The sequence below is a fragment of the Meriones unguiculatus genome, chromosome 21 (assembly GCF_030254825.1).
Source record: "Meriones unguiculatus strain TT.TT164.6M chromosome 21, Bangor_MerUng_6.1, whole genome shotgun sequence".
In the NCBI taxonomy this organism is placed as follows: Eukaryota; Metazoa; Chordata; class Mammalia; order Rodentia; family Muridae; genus Meriones; species Meriones unguiculatus.
In genome coordinates this window covers 11,586,155-11,608,345 of record NC_083368.1, presented here as the reverse complement: position 1 = coordinate 11,608,345, position 22,191 = coordinate 11,586,155, and the positions used below count along the sequence as shown (strand labels likewise).

The 22,191-nt window shown below is 44.8% G+C and overlaps 1 long non-coding RNA gene across 2 annotated transcripts in view; it reads right to left on the bottom strand.

The window, feature by feature from the left end:
- Positions 1 to 2,956: 2,956 nt before the first annotated feature.
- LOC132649682 (uncharacterized) overlaps positions 2,957 to 22,191 on the bottom strand; it is a 40,760-nt gene continuing 21,525 nt past the window's right edge. The window contains exons 2-4 of one of the 2 annotated variants that reach the window (XR_009588166.1): positions 6,062 to 6,197; positions 5,575 to 5,682; positions 2,957 to 3,394 (exon numbers count right to left, since the gene is read on the bottom strand). This is a non-coding gene — a long non-coding RNA (uncharacterized LOC132649682). Of the gene's footprint in view, positions 3,395 to 4,164; positions 4,686 to 5,574; positions 5,683 to 6,061; positions 6,198 to 22,191 lie in introns of those variants that run through there. The other variant, XR_009588167.1, reaches the window with a different exon arrangement.

Here is a 22,191-nt window from a genome sequence, read left to right as displayed (position 1 = left end):
CCCTCCTCTAAAAAGCTGAATGGCCAGACTGCAAGCTTCTGAAAACATAAACGTTACTAGCAGGGTGTGACTCACAGAATGTGAGTGTTGAGCACAAGGAATGCCTTAGCCTACAGATGAGCTCCTAGGAGATTGGGGAGAGTGACTTTCATTGACGGACATATGAACGCACCTGAGAGATTTAGAAGTGAATGGAACACGGTGCTCAGGAAGATGGCAACCTAAATAAGAAAAGTTAACTAACATACCATATGGAAAAAATGACACAGCTTTTCTACGGAAAATAGTTTGAGCAATCTTTGAAAATTGGAAAAGGGAACCGTCATATGCTCTAGCAAGTTTGCTTTGAGAAAAAAACTTTCTCAAACAGCTGTTTATACATCCATGTTCAGAGCATCACGATTCACAAAAGCCAAAAAGCCGAAAGCATCCTAGGTACTCCTCCACCCACGGGCAGACACGGAAGTGTGCAGCAATATCCCGTGCCTGGAAGAAAGGCATGTGTTGCAACATGAATGGATCCTGTAGACTCTTAAGTGCAATACGCCAGTCACAGGACACTGTGACTGATTCCAGCGAGGGACCAAGAGCAGCAGAATTCCAGAGGCAGAAAGAACAGTAGTCATCAGGGGTCAGGGGTAGGGGGCAGGGGCAGGGGCAGGGACATAGAGACTTCTAGGGGCAGAGAATGGATATCGTCAAGGTTCTGAAAACACAGCAATATATGTCTGCTTAATGCCACTGTACTCCATGTACATTTAAAATTCATGAAATTCATAAAAGTGGTAAAAATTATTATTGTATTGCTATTGAGACCAAGTATTATCTATCTCATGGATGAAATACATGAACGTCTGACCGTTCTCTGGCCCGTTACCTCTGGAGTTCTGGGATTACAAGAATTTAATTGTGCACATTTTTATCACGATTAAAAAACAAATGTTCATATAGGTATATATGACATGAAAGTAGAATCGCAACTGTCCAGGGAAACAAGGGAGACTAATGAAGGGGTGGACCAGAAATGGGGGTGGCAGTACGCCCAAGTATAACCCTGCGGATCACAGTGCCATGTACAGAGAACATACACAGTGACTTTTCAAAAATTAATTACAGTTTATTCACGTTGAATCCCAGCTACCTCTCACTCATTCCCTCCCAATCCCACCCTCTCTCCCTCCCTCCCTCATCTCCTCCCATGCCCCTCCCCAAGTCCACTGATAGGGGAGGAACCTCCCCTTCCCTCTGACCCTAGCCTATCTGGTCTCATCAGGACTGGCACAGCAAAATTCTTAAAAGATAAAAAAGGAAAGGAAAGGAAAGGAATGGGGTTGGCGAGATAGTTCAGTAGTTGGAGGCTCTTGGTTGCACAAACTTGACAGCTGGAGGTCAATGCTAGAACACAGTGAAAGTAAAGGACTGCCTCCTAAAGCTGTTCTCTGAGTACCATAGGTGTGCTGTGGAATGCACACAGCTGTGCACGCACACACACACACACACACACACACACACACACACACACACTAACAATACATAAAATTAGATTAAAAATTTAAAAGAAGTGACTGGATTCCAACAAACAACACTACATAAGGCAGCGAATTGTGAGTGGATAAAGCCTGGAGTGGACAGCCCCCACTGGGGCACGGTTTAGCACAAGCCCAGGCTCCCCACGCTCTGTCTCAAACATCTTCCCAAAAGCTTTTGAAAGAAAGAGCATCCCGTATCCATGGGACACCAGGCAGCAAGTGCCCACACATAGGCCTAACCAGCAACAAGCCGACTCAGAACCTGAGATAGAATCAAGCGCGGCAAAGCTGAAATGAATGTCTAGGGAAATCCAGAAAGGCTGAGTGCGGAACGGGGTTAAGAATGCCTCAAAATCAGCCCCACGAAGGGAAGTGATACACCTCGCATGTCTCCCAAAGTTTTGTTTTAGAAACGGCAAATGACTACACATGTTAAGACTACAGTATAAAGAAGAAAATAAAACCACACCTAATATCACCCCTGGTGAATCACTGCTGGCATTCCAATATGTAACCCTTTCCCCATATATCCGGAGAGCAGTGGCAGGCTCCGTGCTAGGCCCCTGCAAGCTGGGGTGTGGACTCTGAGGCTCAAACAGAGCAGGTTTTCCCAGGAAACCCCTGCTGGTGCTCAGCATGTCTCTGTTCTCCAGGTGTAGCCACGTAGCCAAGGTAGCTTGTCTGCACTGGGGCTAGCAAGGAACAACAGGGAGAATCTGCCCCGAGTATAGTCCCCGCCCTTTTATGAAACACTGTTAGCAGAATGAGCACATCCAGACAGAGCTGACTGGAGATTTCAAAATGGCCACCAGAAATGGCAAACTCTGAAACCAAAGGTCAGCTGAGGATTAACAGCCTGACTCTGCTCCTTCAAAAAGGCTCATTTTGTTATGGGCCATGCTTTTTACAGTCCCTCAACATGGACACTTCTTCCTCCCCTGAGAGTTATCAAAACTTATTCCCACAAGCAAAGTTCCTGTTTTATAGTTTAATATAACAGCATGACCAGGAAGCTAGCATGTGACATCAGAGGCTGCAAGGAATGATGGGAAGGAAGGGACATGACAATTAGGAATCCTATGACCCAGCCTGAAGTTTATGTGGAAGGCTCATGCATTCATTTAACAAATGTTTGCAGTCCCCACATCTGCACTAGAGCAGTGCTCTCCAAGAGAAATAGAGCATGAGCCACGGTGTGGTCTATCATTTACTAAAGCCGCCTCTACAAAGCAGTGAAGACACTACGCCTGGTAGCACATGTCCTTAACTGTGGCAGAAGCCTGCAGGCTTCTGTGAGTTTGAAGCCAGCCTAGTCTACAGAGCAAGTTCTGGGCCAGACAGGGCTACATAGAGAGACCTTGTCTCAAAACAAACAATAAAAAACAATAAAGACAAAATTAATTTTCATATATTTTATAGACTGGGTATATTTAAAATGTTGCCATTTCAACAAGTTATCCATATGCGAATTGAGTTTTTTAACTCTTCATACAGGTCTTCAGGATGTGGTGGTTTTACACTGGCAATAACCTCAGCCGACATAACAGACCTTCATCGTGCAGAGCTGAATTACATTTACGGTACCACAACACGGAGGGCTGAAGAGAAGGTTCACATACTCAAATGACTAAAAGCAGAGTTAAGGACTGAATAAAAATTTGAATAAATTAAAACTTAACAAGATTGAAAGTCTGGCTCCTGCACACCACTGGCCACACTTCTGGGGCTCAGTGAGTGTGTGCTGCTCACAGCTACTGTAGAAGCTCCCAGTCCAAGAGCCTGAGAGAGAGCACGAAGCCTCACCCTGGAGACTTCAACCGAACGGGAAGTGCCAGCAGAGGAACCAAACAGGCTGAGAGGTGTTCCTGTAAAACAGCTGGAGTCAGACGTTTGCAGGTTGATTTTAGTTCAAGAGAGGAGACAAAAAATGGTATATGATAAAAACAATCTTTACACATAAACGTACCTTCATTCATTCATCTTTTTTTTAATATATATTTTGTCAGGTGTGATGACATGCACTGTTAGTCCCAGCAGGCATGCAGATTTCTGTGAGTTCCAGGCTAGCGCTGATTAGAATTTTTTGTTGCCATCCTTGTACAAGTCAGATCTATTGTGTGTGAGTGTGTGTGTATGCATGTGTGTATATGTCTGTGTGCATGCAAGCACTCATGGGGAATAAATTTTAGAATCATATTCAAAGGCTACAGTCAAGGAGGAGCCAACAGGAAAGGGCCCATGAGTCAGATACAGGCTATCACTTACTCATCCACCATCCTCACACTCTTTTCTGGTTTTACTGAGGTAGCAAGCAGAGACCAGTGGCCTTATAGAAGCTGGTCGTAGTTTACTAGGGCCATGGGAAATTATGGTTAGCTTAACTTTGGCTAGGGTGGGGCATATAACTAAGTTCTGGCCAGTGGGGTTTCAGGATAAGTGTTCTGTAATGCCTCTGGCAGGAAGTTTCTTTGTTAACGGGAAGATAGAGCAGACAAGGAAAGCACCTTGGCTCTTGCCCCTTTCTCCGTGTTTAAAATGCAGACCCATGACCGACTGTAACCATCATGTTGTGAATGTGGTGAGATTATCCCACAACATTCAAGAGTACCCATTGAAGATGGGGGGTGTGAGCTTTTCACTGTGTGCTTTTCCCTCTGATTGAGACAGATAGCCCAGGCTGGTCCTAAACTTGCTACACAGTCAGATTCATCTTGAACTTTTAATCTTCCTGCCTTCCAGTCTCAAGTTCTAGGATTACAGGCATGGAGCACTATGTCTGGTATGTGGAATAATGAAATACTTTATTAATAAAGTTACTATTAGCCAAGTCCCTGTTCCTGGAGCTGAACGTTTCGTGACTCTATGTGCTTATTATCCAAGGCACAGAATGTGCCTTCTGTCTGCACTATGGTATTTTGAACTCACTTAATTGTCCAGGCTGGTCTTGAACTCACCCTGTAGCTCATCTAAGCCTTGAACTTATGCTCCTGAAGTCTCAGCTGCAGAGTAGGTGTGATGCCAGACATGTGGGAACTGGTCAGCTTTAACCATGCACTCTTGTGCAGCGGCTTCTGGGGCTGTGTCCTGACTTCTGTGATGGCTGCAGCTACGGGAAGCAGGGCCTTGGGTTGTGCTGCTTTGCAACTCCTGTGGCATCTAGTACCAAGCAGGCATGAAGTTGTGGTCAGAAATATCTGTACAAGAGGTCAGCAAAAGAATGGTGGTGTAGCATGGCCTTCCCTGTTCATGGAGCGGCATTTAATCCGGCGTTGAGCCGAGGGTCGAGATGGCCATCAAGTCACCTCACACTCCTGTGTCCTGCTCCAGTCTTTGACTCTAAGATTTAACTTTGTTTCTTAACATGTGGGTCAATTTGGAAGCCACAAGATCATTAACTATTTGGCTGGTGTTCTTTTTAACTCTCCTATTTCTTTTGCTCACACTGCAAAGAACCTATTCTAAATCTTTCCACTCCTTTCTTGGAGATTCTCCATCCTCCCATTTCTGCCACATAAGGACAAGCGTCCTTCAGCTGTTTCCTGGGAACTTTGCTCTGCTGCCCCTGTGCCCTGTCCAACAGGACCACCTAAGAAGGGCTGGCTAGAGAGGGAGGGCCTGGCTGCCATGACTGGTTGGTTACTCTCCAATGGGACTGAAGCTAGTAAAGGCTGTTCTTTCTGGGGCAGGCAAGAATGAAAACAGTCTAGGTCTCCAGGGAGCTCTGACAGTGCAAACACAAGAAGCCAGGGAATCTCACTAGTTTACAGAAACAAACAGGGGGCATGAACTTGGCAGAAACCGACCACAGCAGAAGACAGGAGACCAAGCAGGCAGGGTCCTGTGCACAGCCTGTGAAAGGGCTGCTTGGCTGCTTGGCTCCAGACTAAAGGAAAACTGAGAGAACACCTTTTTTTTTTTGTATTTTTTTTTCTTTAGCCCATCTTTTACAGTTCACTGACTATTTGACTTATTGCACAAAATAAATTCTCTCTGCACTCTGAGCACTGCCTCCCCCACCCGCAGCCCTGGAAGCCTGTCTGTTTACCTGGCTGCCAGCACGTTTGCAAGTATGGGACACCATCATCTAGATAGTCAGCACCTCAGAACAGTGCTTTCCTTAGGTGGACAGCCTGTGGGAGGGCTTCCAACATGTCTGCAAGGAGAGAAGGACAGTAAAAAGTGCTCAGCCAAATGCTAGTGGAAGAGGCTGCTTAGAAAAACAAAACAAAACAGCAGTGTAAAGCCGAGACCCACAGAACAGTGAAAAGAGAACAATGTCAAAGGGGACCAAGGCAAACAGGGCAGGGGGGGAGGGGAGGACAAAGTTTTCCAATTAGACATTAGAAGTTCGAGGTGTTAAGACACCCTGGTTGTCTCTGAGGAAGAGAAGAGGGTGGAGGGAATGGGTGTTTCAGGACAATTGCTTTTAGAATGATTTCTTCTTGTTCTCTTCCTTCTTCTCTCCCTTCTCTTCCTCTTCCTTTCCATCTCCTCCTCCCCACTCCTCTCCCCTTCTTTCTTCTCTTTCTCACCTCCCTGGGATGTTTCACTTCAGCCCACAGCTTCACAGTGGAGAACTTCCGGAACTGCGGTCAGACCACGGAGTCAGCAAAGAGACTCCCTGAGCTCTTAGCCTTCTGTTACTGGTAGGCCTGGGCCAGGCGGTGACTGTGGGGAGGAAGCAAGAGGCCAGTAAAAAGTGAGACGTTTGGAGATCTTGATGGAGAAAAAAGTTCCTAGAAGGTGGGCAGTCTGGCCAGGCCAGGCTCACAGGAGGCACCACGAGTGGCTTGACAGGACAGATGATGGTGCTCTGGCCGTGGGGTGCCCCTCCCTGTGTTTTGGGGAGCCTCTGTGGGGACCTGGGTTTATTTAGGTATGCAGCACTCAGAAGTTCTTTGGCATTTAACTGCCCTGTCCTCCTTTAGCCTCCTGCCACATCCATTTACAAAGCTACATCATTTTCAGTGTCCATCTTTTCCCAACTTTCTCTAAAGCCTTTGACCCTACCTTGGCACCCCGCCCACCACCTGTAAATTCTGCCTGGGTCCTGGCAGACATCCACAGTCTTCTATAAGGATCATTTCCAAGCACACTTAGCACAAGCTCTTTACTCCCTACCCACAAACAAGCTGGATCATAAATTAGCTTGGGATATAGTACAGGTGGAAGAGTTCTTACCTTACCTTACAGCACAAGACCCTGGGTTCTATCCTTAGCTTTCCATAAACAAGGTGTGGTGGCACGGGCCTATAATCCCAGCAGTTAGAGGCAGGAGGCTCAGAAGGTCAAAGTTACTTTAGACAACAACAGAAATTTGAGGCCAGCCGGGTTACATGAGACCCTGACTCTAAACAAGGCGTGGAGGTTCCTGCTTTCACCCCGTCTCCTCCAACACATACAGACACAGCAAATCTTGCCATCTTCCCTTTACATTCCCCTTAACCGAGGGTATGAATCCCCTCCTTCCTCAAGCCCCAGATTCAGCTCTTCCTGCCACTGCTCACCTCTGCTCAACGAGTCAGGTCAGTCTTACGTCTTCTCTCCTCCTGAACCGTGTGCTTGCCCTACAGCCTGCAATCCTCAACAGTTAGTTTCCTGTCTCCTCTGCAGCAGAGAGGAGTTCAGAACTAGCTGTGTTTTTACTCCAAGAGCTAGAAAAAAAAAGTCTAGATATTCCCAAAAAAATTTAAAACAGGATCTTAAAGAAGTGCTTGTTGTAATTTGCACTCATAACAGCATCATTCATAGCCAACATGTTGAAACAACCCAAATTTCACTGAAAGAGAGATAATCAAAATATGGTATAATCCTATCTGGGGATATTACTGAAAAGGAAAGAAATGGGCTTGGGGAGATGACTCAGGGTGAGAGCTTGCTGATCAAGCCTAAGGACCTGAGTTCAAATCCCCAGTACCTGCATTAAAATAAAAACAAAACAACAACAGCAAAAACCAAAAACCTGAGTGTAGTCACATGCTGTAACCTCACCAATGTGGGGGTGGAGACAGAAGAATAATTAGGGCTTGCTGGCCACCAGCCTAGTTCTAAGCCCAGTCAGGGTCGCTCTCAATGCGATCAAACAGAACACCTAACATCCTCCTCTGGCCTCTGTGCCCACATGCACACACACACACACACACACACACACACACACACAAATTAAATGAATAAACAAATAAGAAAGAAGTTGTGACTTAACGCTACAACATGGATGATCCTGAAAACTATAGTTCGTCTTAAAGCAATGGCTCAGTCACGAGGACCCCTGAAATAGTCAAGTCATAGAGACAAGAAGTATAGTGGTGATTGTTAGGGGCTTGGGGGAGCAGAGAGTGGAGAGCACTATCTAAAGGACACAAAGATGTTCCTGGTAGGAAAAGTTCCATGGGAGAGAAGGTGGACAGCATACTCAGTACCACTGAACTACATACTTTAAAAGGGTTAAAAGTGTAAATTTATATGCATGCACTACCATAGAAAGAAAGGTGTGTTTTTGTTTTTTAATATAATAGGTTCTTTTTCCTCACCCAAGTTCTTAGATCAGAATTTCCAGAGTGTTGGATGTTTTTGTTTTTCCTTCCAACAGAGAATGGCATTGAGTCAGGCACCATGCTGGAGTCAGGGATCCTGATATTAACCATGGGGCAGCCCCTCCTTAAAGGGCGTGGCCTTTAAGATGTGTGGCCCCGATAAGATGGCAGCAAGGGCTTTACACGGACTGGGCAAGGCTGGCAAATGCAAAGGATTAAAGGGAATGGGGTCACCTCGACTCCCGAGTTAGAGGCCAGGGGAGACGGCACGGGCGCGTGGACGGGTCCCCAAAGCAGTTCTGAGAGCAGTCTCCTCCTAGTTCACACCTGCTTTCCTTCACTCACTGCAATTTGTCACTAAAAGCATTTGATAGGCTTAAAGGCCCTGTCCCTGCCCCCGCCTTTTGAAGGTTTATCCTGGCCCCTGGTTGCCACACGGCAGAGAAAGTTTTACCCAGTCTTGTTTCTTGCTACTTCTGTCTTCCCTCAGGAGCAGAGTCTTACTCCCCAGCCCAAGCTGCCCAAATACCTAGATTCCTAAGTGAGGTGTGAGAGGTGACAGAGATCATCAGCCTCCTAGGTCAGACCATTTTAAAAAGCCCTGAGGATAGTTGGGGTGGAGAATAAGCAAGGTAAGCACACACTTGTATGAAATGGCAAAATTAAACCTATTACTTTGTGCTAACCTTAAAAACATCAAGATGAAACAATTCTTTCCCTTCTTTCTCCTCTGCCCTCTCCTTGCACACCACCTCCTAACTTGGCACCCATGGAAATGCTTGCTCTAGATGGACAAGCCACAGAAGACCCGCAGGACTGGTTTTGCAGTGAGTGAACTCTAAGCTTTTACTAGCCTAATGGCACATGCTTGTCTTTTCAGCTTTTAGGAGGCTAGGGCCAGTCTGAGCACCTAGAAAATTTGAGGCCGGGCTGTACCACCACAGGGAGATTCTGTACCAAAAGGCAAGTAAATAACTAGACAAATAAAAAGACTTAACTTTTGCTGGGTGAAAGTGCCAGAGAACTGGGGGTTTTATTTGCCTGAATGGTTCTCTTTCTCTGTTTATACATTCACTCAACTTTTTTTTTTTTTGATGTTGCTGGTTTTTTCCAAAACCAAATATGTGGCTGAATATTTTCACCACTTTTCATTTCTCTTTAGAATCCAGCAGGGGATTCTCCTCCTGGAATTTACTCTCCCTACATAACATCTTGATTGCAGGGCTTTCTGGAATTTCACCCCCACCATGCTGTCTGTCCCTCATTCTCCACCTTTCCTCGCTTACAAAACAAGGCATTGTCCCAAATCTCTACTCTTGCAGCAACCCCTGCCTTCTCCCTCCCCTCCTCTCCCTCCTTCCCATTCTCAAAGAAAAGGAAGCAAGGGTAGGTAGTGAGAGCCTCACACAGGGCACAGTGAAGTGGAAGGAAAGTGAAGAAGAAGGACTAGACAGGTGGTGCTCCAGGAGGGAGGCTGCCTCTGAGAAGGTGTGGGCGGGCTGAGGAGTACCTCTCACTCCTGTGTTGGACAGTAATGACCCAGCTCTGGTTCATTTGTCATGCTCTGGCTCTAGTCTGGAACTTGAAGGGAGTGTCACCTCTGTGTGAGTACAGTTCTGGGCTGCAGAGGGACAGCAGCTGTTGGCTGTCAGCTACCAAACTTCTCCCAGCTGATCCTCAAGGAGTGCAGAGCGCTCCCACACCTGTACTGGCTTGCCCTCATTAGTATGCTCCTTCCCTTATGAGGCTCATTAGTTCCAGTGTGTCCACTAGCATTTGCTATTCCGGGAGTGTTAAGGGTGAGAGCCAGGCCATCTGTGAGAAAGCAGCTTTGGATATGCTCAAACTGCCCTCCCTGCTCTCTTTCTCACTCCACCGCATAAAGCTTGCGCTCTCACTACTGCTTCTGGCCTGGCCACATCTCTACTGCTTTGTCTTATTATTATCTTTTGAAATGTGAAAGCTTAGTTTCTCCAGCTTGGTGGGCACTGTGCACAGTCTTGTCTTTGCATTCCTGTAGCCAGATACAAATGATGGGTTCAGTAAGTAGGCACCCAAACCTTCTTTGGATGAGTTACGCAGGAAGGACAACAGAGCTAGCTTCGAGAGCACACCAAGCTGAGCGGACTAGGAACAAGAGCTCATCTCAGTTCTAGGCCCAGCACACCAGCTTCGAGAACAGGACAAGTCACGGAGGAGCACTGTTGATCTTCACTGTTTGGTCTGTACAAAAGGAAGCCCCATAATTCAGAATTCAGAACCCGCTCTGAGGCTATTGGGAGTATCTGCAGACACAGACAAAACACCCATTCTGAAGCAGGCATGTCTGATGTGCCCACCCAGTGACGAGGTTATCACGAGGCTCGGCAACAAGCTTTGGGTATAAAACAACAAACAGACTCAAAAGATCTATAAGAATGTGCATTATGACTGTTTTGCATGTCTATGGTGTGTGCGCTGTATGCATCCATGTATGAGTGTTTGCATGTGTGTGAGCACATGTGTGCGGATGGCCCAAGGGTAATGTCAAGGCTGTCTTCCTTGGTTCCTCTCTACCTCCTTTTTGAGAGAGGGTCTCTCACTTGAACCCCGAGCTCACCAATTTGCCTAGTCCAGTTGGCCAGCTTGCCTCAGGGAGCTCAGCTCTGTCTCCTGGGCACTGGGATTCTGTGAGATCATGCCTACCAGACATCGGCATCAGTGCTGGGGATCTCCCCTCTGGTCCTCACACTTGTGCACACTTTACCTACTGGGTCATTCCCTAGACTCCACATATGTGTGTGCGCACACGCTCCCTATAACACAAGTCCCAAATCTTTATTTCTAACCCAGCTGATGTCCTCAGTTCCAGGCAGGCACATCAGATCGTGCTAGACTTGTGAGCCACAGCAGGTTGCAGTATTCAGTTCTTACATATCTAAGGCAACCTGTCTTCTGGAGCCTCATCTTACATCATTTCCCTGTGAGGCATGCACCTGGCAGGGTTCAGTAGGCAAGACTGTCTCTACCCAGACTCTGAGCTTTGGCTCACGGACACCCCGTGCTTTGGGAAGGGGCCATCCCTCTTCCCCTACAGAAATCTTGCCATATTTGAAGACCAACAAAGATCTCATTGCCACCAAGGTGACCTCTTTCTCTTGAAGAGAATCTCACCGTATAGCCTAGGCTGGCTCAAACTCCTGGTCCCCATGCCTGCACTGCCGAAGTGCAGGGATTGTGGCATGCACCATTCCTGGCTAGCACGAGCTGTCTGCACGCATACTTTTGCTACTAATGCTAGTGGTGTTACAGGTCTGCTCCCAGCCCTAAATCCAGCTACAAGGATCAAGGATCAGCTTGCATTTCTTCATTCTACCACTTACTAGTTGCTGGCATTAAATGGATCTTGCCAGGTGCGGTGGCACACGCTTGTAATCCCAGCACTCAGGGAGGCAGAGGTAGGCAGATGTCTGTGAGTTCAAGGCCAGTCTGATCTACAAAATGAGTCCAGGACAGCCAAGGTTGCACAGAGAAATCCTATCTTGAGAAACAAAAAGAAAGAAAAGAAAATAGAAAAAGGAAAATGTATCTTGGTTAGGCATGGCAGCATATGCCTTTAATCCCGGCACTCAGAGGCAGAAGCAGACAGATCTCCAAGAGTTTGAAACCAGCCTGGTCTAGATAGCAAGTTCCAGGCCAGCCAGATCTACATTGGTGAGAGGCTGTCTCAAAAAACAAACAAACAAAAAACAAAACAAAAAAACAAAAAAACAAAAACAGCAGCAGCAACAGCAAGAACAACAGCAAAAAGAAAAATGCTTCCAAGAAAGAAACAATGGATCTTTCTATATTTATCTTTCTCTTCTACAAAATAGATACAAGTCTTTCCACATCTGGCATCTACTGTGAGGATCAAGCAAAATAATAAAATTAACCCACACAACAGAATCATGGGGAAATCGCTGTACAAACTGGAAGTATGATATATAACCCGCATTAGCAGATGAGGTCACAGCCCTGCCACTAAAGGCAACCTGGAATGTAAAAGGTGTTTTGTGCAGTGAGTTAGTTTAGAGAGCTCTAGGTCCAGGCACTATGTCCGTCACCTTCTCTACGTTGTTTCATTTACTACTCGCAGTGACTCCAAGCATCTATTTTCTAAAGACAAAGAGCTGGGCCGAGAAAGTAATAATAGCATGCCTTACTTCCTCGTGAACCTATTTCATTTCCGCAGACTTTAAATTTAACTCCCAAGTCTATACACCGATATTATACTTGCCATCTCCTTAATACCTTGTATGTCTTACCGGTCTGCTTGTGGCTGACTGATGCCGGAGTTGATCTGCAATTGCTGTCTCTTAGGCACTGCTGTAAATACTCAGTAGTGGACTTTTGCTTTTCAACATTTATTGAGCTCCTGCCATGTCAGATAAACAAGGAGCAAAGTGGGAGTTCTGTGGTGAGCAGAGCCTTCTACTGCAGTCTAGCACGTACTAGACCTTGCACACGTCCACCCAGCATGGTGTGATCCACATACAGCACAGAGGGGAAGCACAGCCAAGGGAGCAACAGCTGGGTCAGTTCAGTGCACAGTGAATCAACCACGAGCAAATACCTCAAGCAGCAGCTTCCCAAGAAAGCTCTGCGTCTCAAGAGCGCTCGGCTGGCATGCAGGCCTGAGAGGAGCGGAGTTCCTCTCCCCTCAGGGATCAGACCATCCTGGAAACAGCTCTCCAAGCGTGTTTACGTCAGCAGATCGAGGACAAGGGGACTGCTGGAAAATGGCTGCCTGCTCTGCGGATTCTCACCCTGGCCCATGGACAGAGCTCTGCCGCTCCAGGCTACAGCCACAGCATAGCTAGCTTTCCACAAGACACCCTGGCCCTGCACTGGCTAAAAGTAAACACAGTCAGGAGGAAGGCATGCTGTCCAATCTAGCCCGCACTGAGCGCACACTGCTCCACCAGCCCTCACTGAACTCACAGCCACTTCCAAATATCTTCTCAAGCCTGCCCCTTCCCACTTCTGCTGCTTGTCTGAATATACTTGACTCAGAAAAGTTTCAGAGGGAATTGCTTCATCTCCCCATCACTAAATTTCTAAGCTTAACTAAGTCTATGCACATCTTTTTATGCCCACTTCTTACAGGAGAGTGGGGGATACTCCCATGATCATAAGCCACATAATGCCAGAAGCCACCTGCTACTCACTTTCTTCACCATCACTATTCACGGAACAGTGTGCTCCAGCATCTTCAGAGCAGCAAGTCAAAAGAGGAGGAAAACACACACACACACACACACACACACACACACACACAAGAAAATAACAGGAATCAACAAACACTGCTCACTGATAACTCAATTCATCAATAAAAACACAACAGACCCTGTCTGTGCCTGATACTATTCTCTTTCTATGCCAGGCAGTTATGGCACACACTCAGAAGGCAGAGGGTGGATCTCTGAGTTCGGAACCAGACTGTTCTACAGAGTGAGTTCCAGGATAGCCAGGGCTACACAGAGTAGCCCTATCTCAAAACGCCAAGCCCCAAATCCAACCCCCCACCAAAAGACAGACTAACTGATTAGATTAGAATACAGGACCAATCTTTTTTGTTCCATCCAAGAAACATACCTTACCAGCACAATAGGCATCACCTTAGAGTAAAAACATAAAAAAAGATATTGCAAGAAAATGGACACATGAAGCAAGCAGGAATAGCTGAATGAAAAAAAAAAGAAAAAAGAAATAAAGAAAGAAAAGGAAAGGACATGACTGGTCCTTTGTTGAAGAAGAAAGTTTATTGTAAATAAAAGGGAGAGAATAGTTAGAGTCAGGGACCTCTCGGAGAGTCCAGAGTGCACTTGACCTTGAGCTGGGCAGTGTTGGGAAAGGGGAAAGGAAAGGAGAAGAAAAGAGAGGTGGACCAGGTGTTGCAGCCAGGAGGCCCAAAGGTGAGATACGTAACCAAAATGGCTGGATTATCCAGGGAAGAGCAGCCCAGCAGCCTGGGCTGGAGAGTGTAGGGTAGGGGCGGGGGTATGCCAGCCAGGAGAACCCTGTAACAGGGTGGACTTAGGGATGCAGGGAGAACCTTGTGGCCAGGTATGCTTTGATATGTTACATAGGCACCTTAGCCATTTGTCCCAGGTTTGAAATCTAACAGTAGCTATTTTCAATATCTGATAAAATGGACTTAAAAAAACTAATAAGAAATAGGGAAGGATTTATAAATTTACTTTTCAAAGAAAAAAATATCCACTAAGAGAGTTTTGCAACTCTAAACAACCATGCAGCAAATAAAGGGCTCCCAAGTTCATAAAAGAAACATTATCATATAAAAATTCACACAGTGACCTTTCCACAGTGATAGCAGGTGACATCAATGCCCTCCTATCATCACAGACATGTCATCCAGACAAAGACCACACAGAGAAATGCCAGTTAAATAATGTCAAAATAAAATGGACCTTGCAGATATTTACAGAACATGTCACCCAAACACCTCCTTCTCAGTAGCTCATGAAACTTTCCAAAATTGATCACATATTTGTATACAAGTCAAGTTTCAACAGACACAAGAAAACTGACAAACACCCTGATCCTAGCTTACCACCATGGACCAAAGCTGGATATCACCAAGAGCAGCATCTTCAGTAAGTGTTTCTGGTGCTGGTGAAACTGGATGGCTGTGTGAAGAAGAACGCAAATTGATTCATAATGACCACTCTGCACAACACTCAATTCCAAAGGGCAGAGGACATCAGCAAAAGCTCAGATACCCTGAACCTGATAGAAGGAAATCATGATCAGAATATTTTTTTGGAAAATAATTTTATTTTCAATTAAAATATATATTCAATAAAAAAATGTCTTGCTTTTACATTCCGCTCTGGTCGTTTTCTTCATTTTCTATCATTTCCCACATATGTCTACACATTTCTCCTCCTTCCCTTTCTCTATCACCCCATTATTTTACATTTTAATTTAAAATATGAAAAAATTATAGAAAACATAACCAATATTCAAAGTTCTTAGATGCACCTATCATATCTCACCGCCCTATAACCTTTTCAAGATAATCACTGTTTTGAATGTTGTTTTTAATTGTTTCCTTGATTTTTTTTCTCTTTTTAACTATTTTAACAGCATAATAATGGATTTCATTATGACATTTTCCTGCATGTGTATACCTTGACTATATCAATCTCCATTATGCTATTTTGTCCCCTTCCTACTGGAATTGATCTTCCCAACTAGCCCCTCTTTCTGCGTTCATGGCTGTGGGTATGTGTGAGCCAATGAGTTTAATTACGGTTATTTACAGGAACACAGGCAACTCACTGGTGGCTACATCACTGAAGAAAATCTGTCTTCCTCCACTAGCAACCATTGGCTGTCTTAGATCATCAAGGCATAATGGGCCTCATTAGCCCTTCCCCATCTATGATGGAAGGTCAGTAGACCCTCTCCCTGTTATGATCTTCTGTAAGGAATCATGACTACTAAGAGCTCAAGAGTACAATGCCCACATCTTGCCCAGATAATGGTGTTCTATAACACTCTTTCTGTACCACTCACATTCTTTCTGCTCTCTCTTCTTTGACATTCCTTGAGCATTGGAAGGGATGATATAATTGTCCAACTTAGGACTGAGCACTCAAGAGTCACTTATTCTCTGCACTTAAATCTCTTGAGTCTCTGCAGTAACTGATACCTACTTGAAAAAGGAGCTTTTCTGACCAAAGATGACAACAGCAACATAAATATTTAGAAGGCAATTTGACAGGTACATCCTGTTCATTTAGCAAAGCCATGCAGTCACCCACTGTGTGGGCAACCTTCCTGGAGAAGCTCTTGACTAGGTAGCATTTGTGAATTCCCTTGTGTGAAGAAGTTTCAAGTTCAATCAGAACTTGTTACCCCCATATCAGTCATGCCATAATTACACAGGGGACACCAGTGTGCTCTATAGTACAGCCTGAGATCAGGGATGGTGATACCTCCAGCAGATCTTTTAATATACAGGATTGTTTTCATCTATTCTGGGGTTTTGGTTTTGGTTTTTGAACTTGAGAATTGTTTTTTAAAGTCTGCAAAGAATTGTGTTGGCATTTTGATGGGAATTGCACTGAATCTTTCACTTGCTTGGTTAGAGTTACTCCAAGATACTTTATGCTTTTTTGTGGCTATTGTGGAGGCTGTTGCCTCCCCAATCTCTTTCTCAGCCTATTTATTTTTGCATTCAAGGGGGCTACTGATTTTTTTTAAGTTAATTTTGTATCCACCCACTTTGCTGAAGGTGTGTATCAGCTGTAGATGTTCCTTGGTAGAATTCTTTGGGTCGCTCATGTATACTATCACATCATTTGCGAATAGTGATAATTTGACTTCTTCCTTTCCAATTTGTATCCCCTTGGTCTCCTTTAGTTATCTTATTGCTCCAGCTAGAACTTCAAGTACGATGTTGAAGAAATATGGAGAGAGTGGGCAGCCTTGCTTTGTCCCTGATTTCAGTGGGATTGATTTAAGTTTCTCTCCGTTTAGTTTGATGTTGGCTATAGGCTTGCTGTATATTGCCTTTACTATGTTTAGGTATGTGCCTTGTATCCCTAGTCTCTCCAGGACTTTAAACATGAATGGGTGTTGGATTTTGTCAAATGCTTTTTCAGCATCTAAGGAGATGATCGTATGGGTTTTTTCTTTCAGTGTGTTTATATGGTGAATTACATTGATGGATTTCCATATATTGAACCACCCCTGAATGTCTGGGGTGAGACCTACTTGGTCATAGTGGATGATATCTTTTATGTGTTCTTGGATTTGGTTTACAAGTATTTTATTGAGTATTTTTGTATCAATGTTCATAGAGGAAATTGGTATGAAATTCTCTTTCTTTTTTGGATCTTTGTGTGGTTTAGGTGTCAGGGTAACTGTGGCCTCATAGAATGAGTTTAGTAATGTTCCTTCTATTTCTATTTTGTGGAATAGTTTGAAGAGTATTGGCATTAGCTATTCTTTGAAGGCCTGGGCTTTTTTTGGTTGGGAGACTTTTGATGACTGCTTCTATTTCTTAGGAGATATAGGACTATTTAATTTGTTTACCTGATCTTGACTGTTTCATTGAGTGCTATGTTGCCAAGCAAAACATGGTGGGCATTGATGTAGGCTGTACCACGTGCAACAGACAGTGCCCTTCCGCAGCACTTTTGCAGCCTTCTTTACACAGGCCTTTGACCAGATTCACATGGCAGCCATCTCTGAGAGCAACATCAACCTCTGTGGCTTGCACTGTGCTATGTCCATTGGGGAAGATGGACACTCTCAGATGGCCCTGGAAGACCTGGCCATGTTTCGATCATTCCCCATGTCTACTGTCTTTTATAGAAGTGATGGAGTAGCAATAGAGAAGGTGGTGGAATTAGTGGTTAGGATGAAGGGCATCTGCTTCATCCAGATTAGCCGAACAGAAAATGCCATCAGCTACAGCAACCATGAGGATTTCCAGGTTGGCCAAGCCAAGGTGGTTCTGAAGAGCAAGGATGACTAGGTGACATGGATCAGGGCTGGTGTCACTCTGCATGAAGCCTTCGCTGCTGCAGAGATGCTGAAGAATGAGAAGATCAGCATCCGTGTGCTGACCCCTTCACCATCAAGCCCCTGGGCAGAAAGGTCGTTCTCGACAGTGCCCGAGCAACCAAAAGCAGAATCCTCATGGTGGAGGATCAGTACTACATAGGAGGCACAGGTGAGGCAGTGTCTTCTGCCATGGTGGACAAACCTGGAGTCACTGTCACTTGCCTGGATGATGGCCAAGCACCACGAAGTGGGAAACCAGCTGAGCTACTGGAGATGTTTGGTATTGACTGATGCCATTGTGCAAGCTGTGAAGGGCCTTGTCAATAGAGAACTCCTACAGCTGAAAAACAGCTTCAGCAAAATGGCTGGATACAAGATTAAATGAAAAAAATCAATAGCCCTCCTGGACACAAATGACAAACGGGCCAAGAAAGAAATTATGGAAACTACACCCTTTACAATAGCCACAAGTAATATAAACTATCTTGGTATAACTCTTACCAAGCAAGTGAAAGACCTATATGACAAGAACTTCAAGTCACTGAAGAAAGAAATTGAAGAAGATATCATAATATGGAAAGATGTCTCATGTTTATAAATCAGTAGGATTAACAGTAAAAATAGCCATCTTACCAAAAGTAATTCAGTACAATTCAATCTCCATTAAAATACCAATGAAGTTCTTTACAGACCTTGAATGAACAATTCTCAACTTCATATAGAAAAACAAAAAACCCAGACTAGCTAAAACAATCCTATTCAATAAAAGAACTTCTGGAGGTATCTCCTTCTTGACTTCAAGCTGTATTACAGAGCAATAGTACTGGGATAGAAACAGACTGGTGGATCAATGGAACTGAGTTGAAGATCCATAAATAAACCCACATACCTACAGACACTTGGTTTTCGACAAAAGGAATAAAAAGACAGCATTTTCAACAAATGGTGCTGGTCTAACTGGATGTCTTATGTGTAGAACAATGCAAATAGATCCATATTTATCACCCTGCACAAAACTCAAATCCAAGTGGATCAAAAACCTCAATATAATACCAGATACACTAAATCTATTAGAAGAGAAGTGAGGAAGATCCTCAAACTCATTGTCACAGGAGACAACTTCTGGAACAGAACACCAAATGCTCAGGCTCTAAGATCAGCAGTTAATAAATAGGACCTCTTGAAATGGAAAAGCTTCTGTAAGGCAAAGGACACTGTCAACAGAATGAAATGAAATAGATTGGGAAAAGCTCTTCATTAATCCTATGTCCATCAAAGGGCTAATATTCAAAATATATAATAAACTCAAATCACCAGTAAACAAAATAACCCAATTTAAAAATGGGGTACAGAGCTAAACAGAATTCTCAACAGAGCAATCTCGAATGGTTGAGAAGCACTTAAGGAAATGCTCAACTGCCTTAGTCATCAGAGATATGCAAATCAAAATGACTCTTAGATTCCATTATACCCTAGTCAGAATGGCTAAGATAAAAAACTCAAGTGACAGCATGTGCTGGCAAGGGTGTGGAGAAAGGGGAACCCTCCTCTATTGCTGGTGAGAGAGTAAATTTGTACAACTACTTTGGAAATCATTCTGGTGCTTTCTCAGAAAATTGTGAATAGCTTTACATCAAGACCATGCTATACCACTGCTGGGTATATACCTAAAAGATGCTCCACCATAGCAAGGACACCCGCTCAACTATGTTCATAGCAGCTTTATATGTAATAGCCAGAAACTGGAAACAACCTAGGTGTCCCTCTACCGAACACTGGATAAAGAAACTGGCACATTTACACAGTGGACTACTACTCAGCTATTAAAAACAAAGAAATCATAAAATTTGCAGGCAAATGGATAGAACTAGAAAAGATCATCCTGAGTGAGGTAACCCAGACCCAGAAAGAGACATATGTTATGTACTCACTTATAAAGTGATTTTAGCCATATAACACAGGATAAACATACTACAAGGCATAGACCCAAAGAAGATAAATAACAAGGACGATGCAAGGGAGGTTTGGAAACCTCATTTGGAATCTCATTTGGAAAAAGAGACGGAATAGACAGAGATAGTGGTTGAAGAGCCGTAACAGGTAGGAGAGGGATCATAGGGATTAGGAGGATGGAGATCAGACCTGGGGAGAGAGAGGGAGAGAGGACAGAAGGCCTGAAGAGAAGAGAGAAACTGAGGGTGGCAGTATCTCCATGACAAGCTGGAGACCTAAGTCAGGGTAGGCTCCCGGGAGGAGATGAGGGGGACTCAAGCAGAGACTCCTAGTAGCAGAGGCCACAGAGACTGAAGAGGACACCTTCTAACTAGACTAGCCTCCTAGCAGAGGGACAGGAACACTAATCCACTCAAAAAAACTTTGACTCCAAATTTATCCTGCCTACAGGATGTGCAGGGATAAATATGGAACAGATAAATCAGAGACTGAAGGAATGCCCAAATAATGCCTGGACCAATCAAAAACCTCCCCTATGAGAGAGTGCCAACCCATGACATTACAAAGGATACTCTGTTAAGCCTGCAGACAGTAGCATGACAGACTTCTCCTCTACCCAGAAGCTCCTCAAAACAGATGCTGAGACTCACACCCAGACATTGGGCAATGAGTAGGGAGTCTTGTGAAAAAGTGGGAGGAAAGAAAAAAGGACCTGGAGGAGACAGGAGCTCCACAAGAAGACAAACAGAGCCAACTAAACAGAGCCCAGAGAGGTTTGCTGAGATGGAAGCATCAACCAAGGACCATGCATGAACTGGACCTAGACCCCTACAAAGATGTAGCAGAGGGACAGCTTAGGCCTCATGTGGGTCCTCTAGTAAGGGAAGTGGAGACTGCACTGGACACAGACTCACTTCCTATCTTTTTTATCACTTCCCTCTAGTGGGACTGCCTTGCCAGACCACAGGCTCAGTCCTGTTGCAACTTGATGAGCTGGGGTGGATGGCAAAGGGAGCGCCCCTATTTTGAGGAATAGGGGCCAGGGGAGGGTAGGACTGGGAGAAGAGGCGGGATGGGGCTACAGCCAGAATGTAAAGTGAATAATAAATAAATAAATTTTTAAAAGAAAATAATATTCAAAGGCATCTTTTACAGATATGTATAAGAAATTTCATTTTTAACTAATCAAGCGAGAGAAGTCTATGAAGCACTGGGTGACCTGGAACTCATCATGGCTGAACGTAAACTCAGATATTCCCCTGCCTCTGTTCAAGAGGTGCAATTAAAGGTGAGCACCACGTCATCCGCCAATGTATACGGAATTTAAAACGTGTGTGTTCAAATAAGCAAGGTGCTGTGTGTTAAGAGTGGGTGAAAAGAGTTGGGCTCCTCATCAGGCAGAAGGACCTGGCGAAAAAGGCGGCAGAAGCCCTCCAGCTGCAGAGAACTTCACCTAAATGAGGAAATAAGGATGCAGCCACACAAACTATTATTCTAAAGAAAAAAGAAAATTGAACAGAGCCTTAGAGCTCTGTGTGGAGTCACATGAAATAGTCTATTTTGCCCCCCCTCCCCTGGCAGGGTGTCTGTGTAGCACTGGCCGTCCTGGTACTCGCTCTGTAGACCAGGCTGGCCTCCAACTCATAGAGATCTGCCTGCCTCTGCCTCCTGAGTGATGGGATCGCAGGTGTGCGCCAGCACCGTCCAATTAAAGAAAGCAGAGACAGTGTCCCTGCAGCAAATGGCCAGCCAGGACGACAGACCAGTGAGAACTGGGTGCAATCCACACACCCTGCTTCAGTGAGTAAGGCAGAGAGTCACCCAGCAAGACTCTTCACATCCGTCTCGTGCTTCTCTGTCTCTGTCTGTCTCTGTCTCTCACACACGTGTCCGTGCATGAAATGTATGCATGTACACCACACATACCACACATGCATACACACCACACACACATACCCACACACATATTACCATGCACCCAGTGCACGCGTGCACACCACATACGCACACGTATGAGGAGAAAATATTACCTGATTAAAGGCTGAAAACCATAGCTAATGACACCTCACAAAAAACAATGGCCACCAGAAGACTGAGATAGTATATTCAAAGGCAAAACAATATAAAACCCAACAGCCAAGAAATACATATCCTTATAGATCTAAAACATTTCGGAGAAATAATCAAAATAAAATAAACACAGTAAAGATGAATGATGACAATTCCGGCCAGAATTAAGGAAGGTGATCAGGCTACAGGAACGGGATGCCAGAGGAGAACTGGGACTGAAAAGAGGAAATGAAATCTATCATTGTAACTCAAACATGGATACAAAACAGTGAGCATCATTACATATTTTCTCTTAATCTCTTTAAAAATACAGGAATTCTCATATTTTGGGATGTGTGGGTACATATATGTGGCGCTTGTATGTGTGTGCATGTGTGTGGGTGACGTATTAACCCTTGTATTCACTTCACCTGAAGCTGTCAGCATCAGCTTCACTGACTGACTAATAAACTCCCTGGGATCCTCCTGACTTCCACCCTACCATCCCCAGCGTTAGGACAACAGGCACGCGCTGCCACACCCAGGTTTTATCTGGCCACCAGGAT